The sequence below is a fragment of the Saccoglossus kowalevskii genome, chromosome 20 (genome assembly GCF_978046115.1).
Source record: "Saccoglossus kowalevskii chromosome 20, keSacKowa6.1, whole genome shotgun sequence".
Lineage (NCBI taxonomy): Eukaryota > Metazoa > Hemichordata > Enteropneusta > Harrimaniidae > Saccoglossus > Saccoglossus kowalevskii.
The window spans coordinates 313,325-333,426 of NC_140660.1; the positions used below are offsets into that span (position 1 = coordinate 313,325).

General features: G+C 37.7%; 1 protein-coding gene and 1 long non-coding RNA gene across 3 annotated transcripts in view; both read left to right on the plus strand.

Moving 5' to 3' along the window:
* The window catches only part of LOC100376561 (pyruvate kinase PKM-like), a 91,679-nt gene that overhangs the window by 62,344 nt on the left and 9,233 nt on the right, over positions 1-20,102 (plus strand). The gene's annotated exons all lie outside the window — the stretch shown is intronic.
* On the plus strand, positions 11,615-13,230 carry LOC146729863 (uncharacterized). Its single transcript, XR_014927905.1, has 2 exons — positions 11,615-11,758; positions 12,999-13,230. It is a non-coding gene; the product is annotated as an uncharacterized LOC146729863 (long non-coding RNA).

Here is a 20,102-nt window from a genome sequence, read left to right on the forward strand (position 1 = left end):
TGTATATCCATCTCTACACCCATCTACATCTAATCTTTATATTTATGTCTCCCCCCATCTACACCTAACCTTTATATCCATGTCTACATCTAATCTTTATACGTCTACACCATATATGTTTAACCTGTATACCCATGTCTACGCCCATCTACATCTAACCTGTTTATCCATGTCTATCCCCATCTGCATCTAACCTGTATATCCATGTCTACACCCATCTACATCTAACCTGTATATCCATGTCTACACCCATCTAATCTTTATACATCTACACCATCTATGTTTAACCTGTATATCCATGTCTACACAATCAACACCTAACCTGTTTATCCATGTCTACCCCCATCTACACCTAACCTTTATATCCATGTCTACATCTAATCTTTATACGTCTACACCCAGCTATGTTTAACCTGTATACCCATGTCTACACCCATCTACATCTAATCTTTATATTTATGTCTACACCATCTACATCTAACCTGTTTATCCATGTCTACCCATCTACACCTAACCTTTATATCCATGTCTACATCTAATCTTTATACGTCTACACCATATATGTTTAACCTGTATACCCATGTCTACACCCATCTACATCTAACCTGTTTATCCATGTCTATCCCCATCTGCATCTAACCTGTATATCCATGTTTACACCATCCACATCTAACATTTATATCCATGTCTACACCCATCTATATTTAACTTTATATCCATCTATGCCTAACTTGTATATCCATGTCTACACCATCTACATCTAACTTGTATACCCATTTCTACACCATCTACATCTAACTTGTATACCCATTTCTACACCCATCTACATCTAACCTATATATTAATGTCTACACCCATTTACACCTAATCTATATATCCATGTCTACACCCATCTACATCTAACCTGTATATTCATGTCTACACCAATTGACACCTAACCTGTATGTTCATGTCTACACCAATTGGCACCTAACCTGTTTATCCATGTCTCCCCCATCTACACCTAACCTTTATATCCATGTCTACATCTAATCTTTATACGTCTACACCCATCTATGTTTAACCTGTATACCCATGTCTACCCCATCTACACCTAATTTTTATATCCATGTATACACCCATCTACATCTAACCTGTATATCCATGTCTACACCCATCTACATCTAACCTGTATATCCATGTCTACACCCATCTACATCTAACCTGTATATCCATGTCTACACCCATCTACATCTAACCTGTATATCTATGTCTACACCCATCTACATCTAATCTTTATATCCATATCTACATTTAAGCTGTATATCCATGTCTACACCCATCTATACCTAACCTTTATATCCATGTCTACACCCATCTACATCTAACCTGTATATCCATGTCTACACCCATCTACATCTAATCTTTATATTCATGTCTACACCCATCTACATCTAATCTGTATATCCATATCTACACCAGTCTACATCTAATCTTTATATCCATGTCTACACCAGTCTACATCTAATCTTTATATCCATATCTACACCCATCTACATCTAACCTGTATATCCATATCTACACCCATCTACATCTAACCTGTATATCCATGTCTACACCCATCTACATCTAACCTTTATATTCATGTCTATACCAATCGACACCTAACCTGTTTATCCATGTCTCCCCCCATCTACACCTAACCTTTATATCCATGTCTACATCTAATCTTTATACGTCTACACCCATCTATATCTAACCTTTATATTCATGTCTATACCAATCGACACCTAACCTGTTTATCCATGTCTCCCCCCATCTACACCTAACCTTTATATCCATGTCTACATCTAATCTTTATACGTCTACACCCATCTATATCTAACCTGTATATTCATGTTTACACCATCCACATCTAACCTTTATATACATGTCTACACCCATCTATATTTAACCTTTATATCCATCTATGCCTAACTTGTATATACATGTCTACACCATCTACATCTAACTTGTATACTCATTTCTACACCCATCTACATCTAACCTATATATTAATGTCTACACCCATTTACACCTAATCTATATATCCATGTCTACACCCATCTACATCTAACCTGTATATCCATGTCTACACCCATCTACATCTAACCTGTATATTCATGTTTCCCCCATCTACACCTAACCTTTATATCCATGAGTACATCTAATCTTTATACGTCTACACCCATCTATGTTTAACCTGTATACCCATGTCTACCCCATCTACACCTAATTTTTATATCCATGTATACACCCATCTACATCTAACCTGTATATCCATGTCTACACCCATCTACATCTAACCTATATATCCATGTCTACACCCATCTACATCTAACCTGTATATCCATGTCTACACCCATCTACATCTAACCTGTATATCCATGTCTACACCCATCTACATCTAACCTGTATATCTATGTCTACACCCATCTACATCTAATCATTATATCCATATCTACATTTAACCTGTATATCCATGTCTACACCCATCTACACCTAACCTTTATATCCATGTCTACACCCATCTACATCTAACCTGTATATCCATGTCTACACCCATCTACATCTAATCTTTATATTCATGTCTATACCCATCTACATCTAATCTTTATATTCATGTCTACACCCATCTACATCTAATCTTTATATTCATGTCTACACCATCTACATCTAATCTGTATATCCATGTCTACACCAGTCTACATCTAACCTGTATATTCATGTCTACACCAATCGACACCTAACCTGTTTATCCATGTCTCCCCCATCTACACCTAACCTTTATATCCATGTCTACATCTAATCTTTATACGTCTACACCCATCTATGTTTAACCTGTATACCCATGTCTACCCCATCTACACCTAATTTTTATATCCATGTATATACCCATCTACATCTAACCTGTATATCCATGTCTACACCCATCTACATCTAACCTGTATATCCATGTCTACACCCATCTACATCTAACCTGTATATCCATGTCTACACCCATCTACATCTAACTTGTATATCCATGTCTACACCCATCTACATCTAACCTGTATATCTATGTCTACACCCATCTACATCTAATCTTTATATCCATATCTACATCTAACCTGTATATCCATGTCTACACCCATCTACATCTAACCTGTATATTCATGTCTACACCATCTACACCTAACCTGTTTATCCATGTCTACCCCATCTACACCTAACCTTTATATCCATGTCTACATCTAATCTTTATACGTCTACACCCATCTATGTTTAACCTGTATACCCATGTCTACCCCATCTACACCTAATTTTTATATCCATGTATACACCCATCTACATCTAACCTGTATATCCATGTCTACACCCATCTACATCTAACCTATATATCCATGTCTACACCCATCTACATCTAACCTGTATATCCATGTCTACACCCATCTACATCTAACCTGTATATCCATGTCTACACCCATCTACATCTAACCTTTATATCTATGTCTACACCCATCTACATCTAATCATTATATCCATATCTACATTTAACCTGTATATCCATGTCTACACCCATCTACACCTAACCTTTATATCCATGTCTACACCCATCTACATCTAACCTGTATATCCATGTCTACACCCATCTACATCTAATCTTTATATTCATGTCTATACCCATCTACATCTAATCTTTATATTCATGTCTACACCCATCTACATCTAATCTTTATATTCATGTCTACACCATCTACATCTAATCTGTATATCCATGTCTACACCAGTCTACATCTAACCTGTATATTCATGTCTACACCAATCGACACCTAACCTGTTTATCCATGTCTCCCCCCATCTACACCTAACCTTTATATCCATGTCTACATCTAATCTTTATACGTCTACACCCATCTATGTTTAACCTGTATACCCATGTCTACCCCATCTACACCTAATTTTTATATCCATGTATATACCCATCTACATCTAACCTGTATATCCATGTCTACACCCATCTACATCTAACCTGTATATCCATGTCTACACCCATCTACATCTAACCTGTATATCCATGTCTACACCCATCTACATCTAACTTGTATATCCATGTCTACACCCATCTACATCTAACCTGTATATCTATGTCTACACCCATCTACATCTAATCTTTATATCCATATCTACATCTAACCTGTATATCCATGTCTACACCCATCTACATCTAACCTGTATATTCATGTCTACACCATCTACACCTAACCTGTTTATCCATGTCTACCCCATCTACACCTAACCTTTATATCCATGTCTACATCTAATCTTTATACGTCTACACCCATCTATGTTTAACCTGTATACCCATGTCTACCCCATCTACACCTAATTTTTATATCCATGTATACACCCATCTACATCTAACCTGTATATCCATGTCTACACCCATCTACATCTAACCTATATATCCATGTCTACACCCATCTACATCTAACCTGTATATCCATGTCTACACCCATCTACATCTAACCTGTATATCTATGTCTACACCCATCTACATCTAATCATTATATCTATATCTACATTTAACCTGTATATCCATGTCTACACCCATCTACACCTAACCTTTATATCCATGTCTACACCCATCTACATCTAACCTGTATATCCATGTCTACACCCATCTACATCTAATCTTTATATTCATGTCTATACCCATCTACATCTAATCTTTATATTCATGTCTACACCCATCTACATCTAATCTTTATATTCATGTCTACACCATCTACATCTAATCTGTATATCCATGTCTACACCAGTCTACATCTAACCTGTATATTCATGTCTACACCAATCGACACCTAACCTGTTTATCCATGTCTCCCCCATCTACACCTAACCTTTATATCCATGTCTACATCTAATCTTTATACGTCTACACCCATCTATGTTTAACCTGTATACCCATGTCTACCCCATCTACACCTAATTTTTATATCCATGTATATACCCATCTACATCTAACCTGTATATCCATGTCTACACCCATCTACATCTAACCTGTATATCCATGTCTACACCCATCTACATCTAACCTGTATATCCATGTCTACACCCATCTACATCTAACCTGTATATCCATGTCTACACCCATCTACATCTAACCTGTATATCTATGTCTACACCCATCTACATCTAATCTTTATATCCATATCTACATCTAACCTGTATATCCATGTCTACACCCATCTACATCTAACCTGTATATCCATGTCTACACCCATCTACATCTAACCTGTATATTCATGTCTACACCATCTACACCTAACCTGTTTATCCATGTCTACCCCATCTACACCTAACCTTTATATCCATGTCTACATCTAATCTTTATACGTCTACACCCATCTATGTTTAACCTGTATACCCATGTCTACCCCATCTACACCTAATTTTTATATCCATGTCTACATCCATCTACATCTAACCTGTATATCCATGTCTACACCCATCTAATCTTTATACATCTACACCCATCTATGTATATCCTGTATATCCATGTCTACGCCCATCTACATCTAACCTGTATATCCATCTCTACAGCCATCTACATCTAATCTTTATATTTATGTCTACACCCATCTACATCTAATCTTTATATTCATGTCTACACCATCTACATCTAACCTGTTTATCCATGTCTCCCCCATCTACACCTAACCTGTTTATCCATGTCTCCCCCATCTACACCTAACCTTTATATCCATGTCTACATCTAATCTTTATACGTCTACACCATATATGTTTAATCTGTATACCCATGTCTACGCCCATCTACATCTAACCTGTTTATCCATGTCTATCCCCATCTGCATCTAACCTGTATATCCATGTTTACACCATCCACATCTAACCTTTATATTCATGTCTACACCCATCTATATTTAACCTTTATATCCATCTATGCCTAACTTGTATATCCATGTCTACACCATCTACATCTAACTTGTATACCCATTTCTACACCCATCTACATTAACCTATATATTAATGTCTACACCCATCTACACCTAATCTATATATCCATGTCTACACCCATTTACACCTAATCTATATATCCATGTCTACACCCATCTACACCTAACCTTAATAACCTGTGTATAGACCCATCGATATCATACCATTATCCATGCCCATTGTAGCCTTGGTCCTTGCACAGTTAAGACATATATCACTATGTGTAACAATAACAACTCAATTTATTAGAAGTGCTTACATGAAAAGAAATCGAGTTTTTGAACCCATTGTTTGGCATATGCACTTTCTAGTATAATGAGCACTGTAATGTTACACAAACAGTGAGTAATGTGTCACATATAAATGTAAGCATTTCTCAGACATATTATTACATTCCAATCTCAGTGTCAGCTACACCTATTTGATATGTGGTCACTTTGTATCGTCCAGTAATGCATTGTTTTTAATCTCATTGTCGGCTACATTGTAATATGTGGACACAATATCATTCAGTAATGTCTTGTTTTCAATCTCATTGTCAGCTACATCGTAATATGTGGACACTTTGTATCATCTAGTAATGCATTGATTTCAATCTCATTGTCAGCTACATTGTAATATGTGGACACTTTGTATCATCCAGTAATGTCTTGTTTTCAATCTCATTGTCAGCTACATTGTAATATGTGGACACTTTGTATCATCCAGTAATGCATTGTTTTCAATCTTATTGTCAGCTACATTGTAATATGTGGACACTTTGTATCATCCAGTAATGTCTTGTTTTCAATCTCATTGTCAGCTACATTGTAATATGTGGACACTTTGTATCATCCAGTAATGCATTGTTTTCAATCTTATTGTCAGGTACATTGTAATATAGGGGACACTTTGTATCATCCAGTAATGTCTTGTTTTCAATCTCATTGTCAGCTACATTGTAATATGTGGACACTTTGTATCATCCAGTAATGTCTTGTTTTCAATCTCATTGTCAGCTACATTGTAATATGTGGACACTTTGTATCATCCAGTAATGCATTGATTTCAATCTCATTGTCAGCTACATTGTAATATGTGGACACTTTGTATCATCCAGTAATGATGTCTAGTTCAAAGGTGAGGACTGTGACATTGATGTCTTGTTCAAAGACAAGGACTGTGACATTGATGCCTAGGTCAAAGGTCAGGACTGTGACATTGATATCTAGGTCAAAGGTGAGGACTGACATTGATGTCTAGGTCAAAGGCAAGGACTGTCATTGATGTCTAGGTCAAAGGCAAGGACTAACATTGATGTCTAGGTCAAAGGCAAGGACTAACATTGATGTCTAGGTCAAAGGCAAGGACTAACATTGATGTCTAGGTCAAAGGCAAGGACTAACATTGATGTCTAGGTCAAAGGCAAGGACTGTGACATTGATGTCTAGGTCAAAGGCAAGGACTGTGACATTGATGTCTAGGTCAAAGGCAAGGACTGTGACATTGATGTCTAGGTCAAAGGCAAGGACTGTGACATTGATGTCTAGGTCAAAGGCAAGGACTGTGACATTGATGTGTAGGTCAAAGGCAAGGACTGTGACATTGATGTCTAGGTCAAAGGCGAGGACTGTGACATTGATGTCTAGGTCAAAGGCGAGGACTGTGACATTGATGTCTAGGTCAAAGGCGAGGACTGTGACATTGATGTCTAGGTCAAAGGCGAGGACTGTGACATTGATGTCTAGGTCAAAGGCAAGGACTGTGACATTGATGTCTAGGTCAAAGGCAAGGACTGACATTGATGTCTAGGTCAAATGCAAGTACTGTGACATTGATGTCTAGGTCAAAAGCAATGACTGGTATTGATGTCTAGGTCAAAGGCAAGTACTGTGACATTGATGTTTAGGTCTAGGTCAAAGGCAAGGACTGACATTGATGTCTAGGTCAAAGGCAAGGACTGACATTGATGTCTAGGTCAAAGGCAAGGACTGTGACATTGATGTCTAGGTCAAAGGCGAGGACTGTGACATTGATGTCTAGGTCAAAGGCGAGGACTGTGACATTGATGTCTTCTTTAAAGCAATGACTGTGACATTGATGTTAGGTCAAAGGCAAGGACTGTGACATTGATGTTAGGTCAAAGGCAAGGACTGTGACATTGATGTCTAGGTCAAAGGCAAGGACTGTGACATTGATGTCTACAGTACTCATTTCGCCGAACCTCCCGCCCGCTTTCGGATTTTGATCGCTTTTTTTTTCGCTCGCTTTGTTCAATTCGACCGCGCAATTTCCGCATTTTTTTCCGACCGCACAAATCCGAAAGTATCCGCTCGCGCAATCGCTCGCTCGCCTGACAGCGCAACCACCCACATTTACAGTTCATGTACAAGTGTATCATTTTTGTTTTTTATGATGTTAAAATAAGAATAAATACAATCAGAAATTTATAGAACGACCGTTGAACAAATACGGTGGATCACACGGCCATATAAAATTGGTAATAATACATACGCGTAGTAATAATGTCCACCATAAACAAGATCGAACCATACATGTGAAATCAAATATGACACAGACACAGACACAACTAATATGAATTAAAACCATTCTATTTTTGGTGGAGAGCGAAAAATGTCTACTGTAGAGTACGGTATTCGTTGAGTAACAGTGTGTCGGGTGACGGTTGTCATGCACGCATGGTTTGGGTTAAACACGGGTCAAGTTGTAGTTACCGTATGTTAAAATCCGTGGCACCTATAACAATTGAAGAATATCTGCAGGAATAGTAAGACTGTGAAAAAAAATGACTGATCGATTGTTATGACCGTAGTGTACAATTTGTCAAACAAATACAATACTTGCAAATGTAATGTCGGCCAGCGCCCATCTTACTTGTCCGAAGTTGTCGAAGCCGACATCAATGGAGATCGCGTTTTTTAACTAGGCGGCTGGCAAGCGGACTAACATGTTACATAAACTTGTTGAATTACAATTATGGTTTTTATTTTTGCGCCCAATGTCTCGTTATAAAATAAAGGATTCAAATTTTGCAGGGTATTCCGTTTTTTGCGAACTCTGGGCGAAATACTTTCATGAGCTGTACGTAGTTCACTTACAGCCAAAACAAAGTTAGCTTGGACATTAAGTTGTGAGACGCGACAAAACAAACGCTGCCAGTGATAGATAGATAGATAAAAGAAGAAAATAAACGCAATCAAAGGCGCTGACCACACGCTTTGAAAATAAATAGAACGCGTTGCTAAGAGGAATCGCACCTGCATCTTGACGACGTCTCCGGTCATGAGCAGGGTTTGCCGCGTCTTAGAAAAATTGAAAGTTAAAAAGGAATCAGTGTCGGGGAACCATTCACAATGTTTGCATGAAAAGTCCCACGCGAAAGCGTTTTTTTTCTTTTTCTGTTACAAACACTATGGTACCTGAATCCCGATTAATTCATAAATATGAATCGGTAAGGGTCAATTTCCTGCAATCCTTCAAGATTAAATTTGCCTCCGAAAATCTTTCTAACGATGACCTGGAAGATTGCCATGATTGAGTGCCACCATTTCTGTTCTAAGATTTATTCAGTAGAATAATACAAATGTTCACCCCAACAGAGGTGGACATACAGTTTTAGCGACCCGAAGAGCTCATTGTCAACCGAGGCGAAGCACTACGATAAAGACTTTCCGTTCCCAATAAATAATAATAAAAAAAAAACCTTCTCGTTCCCGACATTATGAAATTCTTTCGTTTTGGGGGAAAAAACCTGGAAAAAAACCTGATTTTGACAAAATAATTTAGAAATTGATATTAAGAATAATTCATAACGAAATCCATATGTACCCATATTTTTTTTTCATAATTACTGATTCCACACGAATATTACATAAAAAAAAATTTGCTATATTATCTATGTGCCTTTTATTTGTCTTGAATCGTGACTGAAAGGAGCTGGATGAAATTACAAACTATGAAGTGTGTTCGACAACTCATGTATGAACAACAATTTTAATAAATATGATTTTACTTGGTAAAATTACTGTATTTTTCTACATAAAAACAAAAGAATTTCATAATGTCTTTGTTATCATAGCGTTGTTGGTAATAGTTGAAAATGATACATCAACGTGAACCTGCTTATGTGAGATCGAAGGAGTCTCTGTTTACAACAGCCGTATACGTCTAACTGCATCATCGCTAAGTTTCCTTGTGGACCACGAGCTCTGTTCCTTGTTTGCACGTTATCATTTTGTATTTTTGTTTTCAAAATGAATCACTGGCTGCGTTTGTTTTGTTTTCCTCAACAAATTAACTGTTCCGAGATCTTTCATTTTTCGTCCGGCTGCTGCCAATCCAATAATTCGTTGCTGCATGTACTCAGACAAGCGATTAATCGTCACAGTCATTATACTAGTAGTTTAAGTCCAATTGATTTGTAGAAATTCAGCTATGCGATAATTATATGTGCAGTTTTGTTTTGCGCACCCAGACACGAGCAAATGTTAACCAATAGATTTTCTGAACTACAGCATTCGTATTACTTGTGCAAATTGAGTAAGGGTCATAGTGTGAGTTGCGTTCGCAAATAACAAAGTGTCAAATTATTTTGAGCGCCGTTCGGAATAAATTTAGTCAAAATCACACACACACAACACACTAATACTAGTACTCAATACATATCGCGATTGACCAGTTATATAGTTGAACTACACACACAAGGACGTAAATATGTAAATACAGGTCACAGTTCGACTTGCGTAGCAAACGTTACAATGTGTCAAGTGATTTGAAGGCGTCTTTGTTCCAACACAGAGAAGCAATAGGCGTTGTGTTTTGAATCGTCATTAAAACCTAAATTTATTACGAATAAAAACTTAAGTTTATACATACAATGTACGATCATTGTTACTCCAGCGGTCGGTTGGCAAGCGGACGATGTTTCTGAAGCCAGCCATAGCAGGAGCGAGCGAGCGAGCGAACAAAAGCGAACGCGAGCGAGCGGAAAAAAAGCGGTCGGTTTCCAGTCGGAAAGCAGCGAGCGGTCGAAAATTAAGCGATAAGCGGTCGGCAAAAAAGCAATAAAAGCGGGAGGTTGAGCGGAATGAGTACTGTAGGTCAAAGGCAAGGACTGACATTGATGTCTAGGTCAAAGGCAAGGACAGTGACATTGATGACACAGGGTTCGTACGCAGCCTTGAATTCCTGGAATATACTGGAATTTCGAAAATCACTTTTCCAGGCCTTAAAAAGCCTTGAAATTTTGCTTTTTATTTAAAATCCTGGAAAAACCTTGAATTTCACTATTTTTCTTTTATTGGCCACTCTCCGATTTTTAGCTTTCGCAGACGAAGTCTGCCGAAGGCTTATAGATTGGGTTCTGTCCGTCCGTCCGTCCGTCCGTCCGTCCGTTCGTCTTTTACCTCTTATAACTTTGATATGCTCTGTCCAATTTTTTTCAAAGTTTGTGCAAATGTAATTCTCAATGCCATACATATGCACGCCAAGTATTTTTTTGATTCGCCAAACTTTCATTGTGTTTTTCTGTGATTTTCAACATTTTACTAGTACAAGTGCCGAAATTTGCCAGAAAAATTCGAGTTTTAACGACATCTCGCAAGAGAACTGGCATACCGTATTGCGCATGCGCCAGTCTAACCGCTAAGGAAATCGCCGTCGATTTCGTCTGAGGATATTGTATTCCGGGACTGTATCTTTCTTTGCACAAGGCTTACATAGATTAAATTCTATCTCAAAGGTAAGAAACTGTGCTTATGGTATTTATTATGAACTTCAATTTATCCTTTTGTGTCCTGACTTTAGTGAGAAACTAGCGATCGCACAGTGTCACACTTTGCCAGAAAAACAGTCCTGCTATTAGTTCAAGAACTGGTTATGAAACGTGTAAATCGAAAGTTTATCTCGTCATTTAGGAGGCTTGGGAAAAACGTTTGGCATATAAAATACTGGAATAATAAAAACGTAAAAGTTTAGAACACGCTGATCGTGATTCTGTTATGTACGATTGCTGTTGCCGGTGTTCATTGGCAACTGCTAGCAGATTGAAACTTGGTTTCGTGACGACATATTAAACTAGAATTATCGAGAAAACACAAGTCAAGTTCGGCCAACCGAAAGCAACGATGAAATTGAAAAGTACTGTAATTAAATATCAATGAATCTATCATCGCTGTTAAATTACCTTTGAAGTAAATATGATAACCGCGTGCGTTACTGCACTCGTGACCGGGACCTCTATGCTCCATGCGGTGTTGAAGTTTATCGGTAAATCGAACCTCTGTCAACAGAGACACGTTTTCCCAATCAGCTATTTATTTCGGTACTGAAGTCAGGGTGGCAATTTCAATGTTTAGCTACCATAATTTATCTCCATTATGAGCAGGAAAATAAATTACGGACCTCGATTGAGATGGATTTAACGGCCGCCATGTTTTTAAGGGATATGCGAAACAATATTAGGGAGGGGGTCAAATTCACGTAATCCTCAATTTTAATGATGTTGACTTAATAGTCATAATTTTTTTTTTCAAAACTTCGGATATTATTTTATATATTTTAATACTACAATATGGTAATTAGTATGCAAATTAATATGCTAATTAGCATCCAATCTGAGACAATGCAATCCAGTTCAAAGGAAATTTGATTACATGATCACTACCTCTGCTGATTAGTTTTTTTTGTATTTTTCTCAATAGTTTTTTTTTATTTCTTTTGATATATTAATTTGACAACTTTGTAGAGTGGAAACAGACTGTTGAATTAGTTCATCCTAGACTTTGGTAGAACATGTTTAAAATAGTACAGTGTGAACTGCAATTTCTTTCTGGCTGGTATAAATTTATTAAGTAATATTTTTTCGTACTAAAAAGACTCAAATATCTTTTTTAATTAAATCTAACAGCCAATGGGAGCACATTTGCTACAACCTCTGCTTACTTTGGGCTAAATGTTTTGTTTTTTTTGTTTTTTTTCAGGTGCATAGCCAGATTTTTTTTTCTCAGAAAGCAAAGCCACTGGAACTGCATGTATTACAAAAACATACCGGTACTATTCACTGCGTGTCTGACAATTGTATAAAGTTTTGCAGGTCCTCTGTTTTTTACTTTGAGAAGTTCTGTCAACCAAAACATAAATATGTGTTTCTCTGTACATAAAATTTCACACGATTTGTTAATATTAATGTATGATAATAAAAACTTGATAATATTTTTCTCGATTTTTGCACTTTATTTGTATCATTGTCGTATGAGAAGTAATCTTGTCCTTTTTAGAGATATTGAAACTAATCCCGGGCCACAAACTGGTTTATCCAAACAGACACAACACTGACATATTTGGAGATCTGATTTGTATACTTCCTTGTCATTTTACCTGTTGTACTGGTTTGGTGCTATCTGGTTTCCTTGCTGAGAATAATGCTGACCTGGATGGAGAGTGCTATAAACTTGAAAATGCCATAGAATTCACGTTTGCCAATTTATGTCCATGCAACTTTAGAATGACAACTAGCGAAGGCAGTATCATTCATGACTTGTTCCTCTCCGTCTTTTGATTATAAATTGACGATTGTTGATCTGTGGTGAAGTCTGCCGGTTTAGGGGTCATGTTGGTTGTCACAGCAAGTAATCTAATTAAAATACTCAAATTATTTAGTAAACGCATTAATTTGAACAACAGATGTTTTTATTTTGAGAAATCGGACGAAAATACAGCGATTTAAAACAGACCGGGTCAGCCATTTCCGGTGTAAGCTGCTGACTTTCACGGTTTCAAACAGTTTAGAAAATTCGTAATTTCGACTTTTGTATAGCAAGTTATCAAAATAAAATACCCTAATTACTTCGAACATGGCATGACTCAAGTAAAAAATGCAACAATTTGGACAATAGATGTTTTATTTTTGAGAAATCGGGCGAAAATAAAGCAATCAAAAAAAGATCGGGTCAGCCATTTTCGTTGTCGGATGATTGTCACACGTTTACAAGCAGTTTGGAAAATTCAGAATTTCGACTTTTGTAACGAAAGTCATCAAATTAAAACACCCTAATGAATTCGAAAATTGTAATACTCAAGTAAAAAATGCAATGATTTGAACAACAGATGTTTTATTAGTCCCCGTTCGGACGCAGTCCGAAAACGGGGACTTATGTTTTGCCCTGTGTGCGTCCGTCCGTTCGTGATCACCTGTATCTCGAACATGCATGGACCGATTAAGTTCAAACTTCACTCATACATCACACATTATATGGGACATATGCACATGCATTTTTTTCATGATCCGATTAACGATAGCCGAATAGCGGCCATTTTAAGGCCGAAAATGCATCAAAATCGCACATTTTCACCATTCCGGACCCGGATCTCAGTTATGCATGGACGGATTTCATTCAAATTTGGTACATACATTAAACATAATAGGACCTTGATGCACGTCATTTTTTTTTTCGGATCAAGTTCGAAATAGCCGACTGGCGGCCATTTTGTTTTAAAGAATTCAGTTCTGGATCCGTATCCGAGACATGTCTGGATTGATCAAGTTCAAACTTCACACACACAAGGTACATCATGTCACAAATATGTATATGCATTTGTTTCATGATCTCATTAACGATAGCCAAATGGGGGCCGCTTTAAGGCCGAAAATGCATTGAAATCGCACATTTTCACCATTCCGGACCCGTATCTCAGTTATGCATGGATTGGTTTTGTTCAAATTTGGTACATACATTAAACATAATAGGACCTTGATGCACGTCTTTTTTTTTTCGGATCAAGTTCGAAATGGCCGACTGGCGGCCATTTTGTTAATGAATTCAGTTCTGGATCCGTATCCAAGACATGTCTGGATTGATCAAGTTCAAACTTCACACACACAAGGTACATCATGTCACAAATATGTATGTGCATTTGTTTCATGATCTCATTAACGATAGCCAAATGGGGGCCGCTTTAAGGCCGAAAATGCATTGAAATCGCACATTTTCACCATTCCGGACCCGTATCTCAGTTATGCATGGATTGATTTTGTTCAAATTTGGTACATACATTAAACATAATAGGACCTTGATGCACGTCTTTTTTTTTTCGGATCAAGTTCGAAATGGCCGACTGGCGGCCATTTTGTTAAAGAATTCAGTTCTGGATCCGTATCCAAGACATGTCTGGATTGATCAAGTTCAAACTTCACACACACATGGTACATCATGTCACAAATAGATATGTGCATTTGTTTCATGATCTGCTTAACAATAGCGGAATGATGGCCATTTTAAGGCCGAAAATGCATCAAAATCACGTATTTTCACAATTCCAGAACCGGATCTCAGTCATGCATGGATGGATTTTGTTCAGATTTAGCACAATGTGTTGTACATATGCAGGTGCATTTCGGTCATGATCTGCTTTGAATGTATATGTCACTCAAATATGAACGGAACGGGGACGTGTCATTGACAATGACTTGTTTTTGACAAGTTGGGCGAAAATACAGCGATCTAAAACAAACCGGGCCAGCCATTTCCGGTGTAAGCTGCTGACTTTCACGGTTTCAAACAGTTTAGAAAATTTGTAATTTCGACTTTTGTATTGCAAGTCATCAAAGTAAAATACCCTAATTACTTTGAAAATGGCAGGACTCGGGTAAAAAACGCAAAAAATTGGAACAATAGTAGTTTTATTTTTGAGAAATGGGGCGAAAATACAGCGATCTAAAAACAATCTGGAAGAGTCCTGTCTGTCCTAACAGCCTTTCAGACAGTTCAGAAATTTCAGAATTACGATTTTAAAATATAGACTAGCAAAACTAAAATACGCGAGTATCATTGAAAATAGTATGATTTAAGTGAAAATACGATAATGCAAACATCAAGTGTTTTTATTTTCCCGAAAACGGGTGAAAATGTGGCAGTCGCAGGATAAGTATTAGTCAACCATTTGTCACTGCACATAAAATCAGCCGAGTAGTTAATTTATACTGATGAAAAAAAACGAATTGTAACTCTACATATAATATGTATCACCTAATAACCAGTACAAAAAATGGATCTTGTATTGAAATTAAAAATTCAATGTAATGAGCACAAGCACTGATAGACGTGTTGCAAACTGCGCGGCCGATTGATTGTGAGCGACGGCATACGGCTTCCATAGCTTGATCATTTGTTTATAACTGTAGTAACCCACGTTGCACGCCGGATGTCGTGAAATCCTTTGTTTTATAATCCAGTTGCCTGTCCCTCTTTCTAAGATCTATGGGCAAGCCCAGGAAATGTTGTATGGTTTTTTAGTCCCCGTTCGGACGAAGTCTGAAAATGGGGACTTATAATTCGGTCTCCATCCGTCTGTGTGTCCGTGCGTGCGTCCGTCCGTCCGTCCGAAGTCGTATCTCAGAATCCCTTGGACCGATTCCGTTCATTCTTTGCATGTGCCTAGTACTTTATGTGGGACATATGCACATGCAGTGGTTTAGCGATTCGATTCAAAATGGCCGACTGGCAGCCATCTTGTTTTTTGAAAATGTTGTATTTTGGACATGCTTTGTCAGTTTTCATTCAAACTTGGTACATAGATTATACATGTTAGGATACATGTCCATGATGATTTATTTCACAATTGGATCAAAGATGGCCGACTGGCAGCCATCTTGTTTTTTGAAAATGTCGTATTTTGGACATGCTTTGTCAGTTTTCATTCAAATTTAGTACATAGATCATACATGTTAGGATACATGTCCCCGACCGTCCGTGTGTCCGTCTGTCCGTGCGTCAGTCTATCCAACGTCATATTTCAGAATCCTGTGGGCCGATTCCGTTCATTCTTTGCATGTGCCCAGTACCTTATGTGGGACATATGCACATGCAGTGATTTAGCGATTCGATTCAAAATGGCCGACTGGCAGCAATCTTGTTTTTTGAAAATGTTGTATTTTGGACATGCTTTGTCAGTTGTCATTCAAACTTGGTACATAGATTATACATGTTAGGATACATGTCCATGACGATATATTTCACAATTGGATCAAAGATGGTCGACTGGCAGGCATCTTGTTTTTGTTTTTTTATGCGGTAATATCTTGGATGTGCTCTGTCAGTTTTCATTCAAATTTGGCACATACAGTACAGTTCTCGCGGAAGCTTTGGCTTTTGTGGCATCATTGTCGCATACGCATGGCTTCACTGTCGCCTCAGCATCGCATCATTGTGGCATCAGCTTCGCGTTCTCATGGCATCAACATGGCATCAGCTTCAAAGTATTGTGGCATCAGTATGACGTACCTCATTATTTGCATATAGAAAGGCAGTAGAGAAAAAAAATGTACAGAAGATCGATATGTAATTAATTTGAAATTCACGCGATGCAATCTTTGTTCGGACACAACACAACTTACTACTATATACGAAATGAAACTGTTCTTGTTATAAGATTATCTTATTTTCGTTATTTTTATTAGTTGGCAAGAGAACATGTTCAGATTCGTCATTTCGGTGGTATTTTTCCGTGTTTCGTTTACAGTTTTAGCCGAATCCGATCCCATGCCCGCACTAATACCTGCAAAACACACGTACGCCGCCAGGTGCGTCGGCGTCGTCTTGGTACAAAGTTCCAAAACAAGTGCGTATATTTCCAACTACGACTCGATGGCTGCGGTACCTTGACAACCTTGCGATTTGTCACTAGATTTATACATGACGACACGCTGTAGCATGCCGCGTCATGTAGTTATAATTAACAAAGTCAGCTTGGACGTTCAGTTGCGAGACATGAAAAAATAAACGCATCGAGTGCTACATTTCGAAAATAAAAATACAAAATAAACGCAATCGAATGCGCCGGCCAGGCGCGTTGGAAATAAATAGAACGCGTTGTGACACAGTCTCACCACCACCCACTCACGCAATATAATTATGTTATTTTAAAATGCACTGTGTATGTGGGAAAGCGATGAGTGAACTCGAGCAAAATTATGCTAGTGTGAGAACACGCTATATACCCCACGGAGTACTCGTTAAAACATCGAGAAAGTTTTTCATTTCAAATGTCTGCGATTTTGTGAACATGACGTGCAAACAAGAATATATCAAATTATCTATTTTTCTGTAATATTCGTGTGTAATTATGAAAATAATTTATGGGTGCGTATGGAATATATTTCGTCATGAATTATTCCTAATATAAATTTCTCTTGTCAAAATAATTTTTTTTTGTTTTTTTTCTCCCAAACAACGAAATGATTTCACAATGTCGAGAACGAAAAGTAGTGTTCAACATTGTAAACTTCATGACACAGCTGCTCATGACCGGAACCGTTGTCTTCGTTAAGAGTTCGGCAATTCACCATAATCGTGGTTGTGAACTGTTTAGCTGATTTTTCAAAATATCATATGGATACTAAGTATTCAATTCATATTTACCCAAACCATATACCTTAAAATACATATTCTAAGGTCTATGCCCCAACTAGTATTCGAATATTCTTTCGGAAATTTTAGACATTGTTCAAAAAATCCTGTACAGGTATATGTCTGATGACAACGAATAATACGCAATTCTCCATGCAGTACTATAAATTTTTGCTGATACTAATCACGTTTTTATCGGAAAGTTACTCGAACGTGTAGTAGACGAGCATAATAATAATGTCACATGTCCTTCGTCTTAGCCACATAACCGCCGCAGACTGCTTCATGTAACATCGAATGTTTAGTTTGATCATGGAGACATGGTTTGATGATTGATAAACATATATTCACCGTTGCGTTCATGTTACGTTAATACAAACATGATTTAAACTTGTCCCTTCAGGTGTTTTTTTCGTTGCCGAAATAGCACGTGTGTGTGTGAGTTTCCCCGAGTAAAAGCATGAAAAGAGGCAGGTGAGACTCCTTGTTGCAACGTGTTCTATCATTTCCAGCGCGCGTGTAGTGGCTGCGTTTATTTTGTCATGTCTCGCAACTGGACGTCCAAGCTGACTTTGTTTTGGCTGTATTATAAAACAAAACGTCATGTTAGCAACGTTTTTTTTTTGTTTGTTCAAAGCGATAATCTTTCCAATTTTTAATTGTCCTAGTTATGTACTTTATTCTTTTTCTCTGTGTGAATATAAGTGTCAAGTTTGAAGAAAAAAAAGTCTCAACAAAACTTGGACTTCCATTATTTTAATTATTTATTTTTTGATGTTCACAAACCATGAGCAAACCAACCTTTGTTTTGTAATGTCACAATCAATCGGTGCATATATTGTTGACCATCCTTCGTCATTCGTGACTTGGTGCTATTTTGAATCTGGACCTTACTTTCGTCAGAGAAAATCACGTTATCGAAAGTTTCAGCATCTCTCATCATTTTTACGGCCCATGCCATGCGTTTAGGTTTGTTCACCTGTCTGATCATTTGGCAATACCGTGTCTTGGTTCTTCGCCATCCTAATTTTCGACGTACTTTTTTGACGGTGGACACTGACACCGGTAGACCAAATTCGTCGGTTATTTTATAAGAAAGCTCTCTTGCTGACAACTCGCCGTCCTTTTCCATTTCTTTGTCAATACAATCCCAGTGCTCCAGTCTTTGATTCGTCCTGTTTTTCTATAACGTTGTAAAAATTTGCCGATCGAATTTTTAGAAACCAACACTCGATCTCCCTCCTCCAATCTCTTCCTGATGTCTACCTGCTTGATTCCAATGGCCGCCAAGGAAAGAATTCGTCGCCGAACATAAACAGTCAATCTTGATAATTGGACGGGGTCATGCATGATTTAGCTTGAACCACGGTTACTAGAAGAAGTAACCGTGCTTGAACCGAGCATTTAGATAATACAGCTTGCGTGTAAGACAGCAAAGAGTATCGGTGTGAACATACGGCTAACTACGATACTTCTCAGCATTGTTTACATATGTAAATTACTTCTTTGTTCGATGAAGCGAAGCTGATGCCACATTGTCGCCATAATGAGGCTACAATGAAGCGATGCGATAACCGCCTCAACCTTTTATGTCGCGACAATGAAGCGACGCTGAAGCCATAGCAATGCCATCATGATGCGATGCTGAAGCGAAGCTGACGCTGAAGTGAAGCCAAAGCT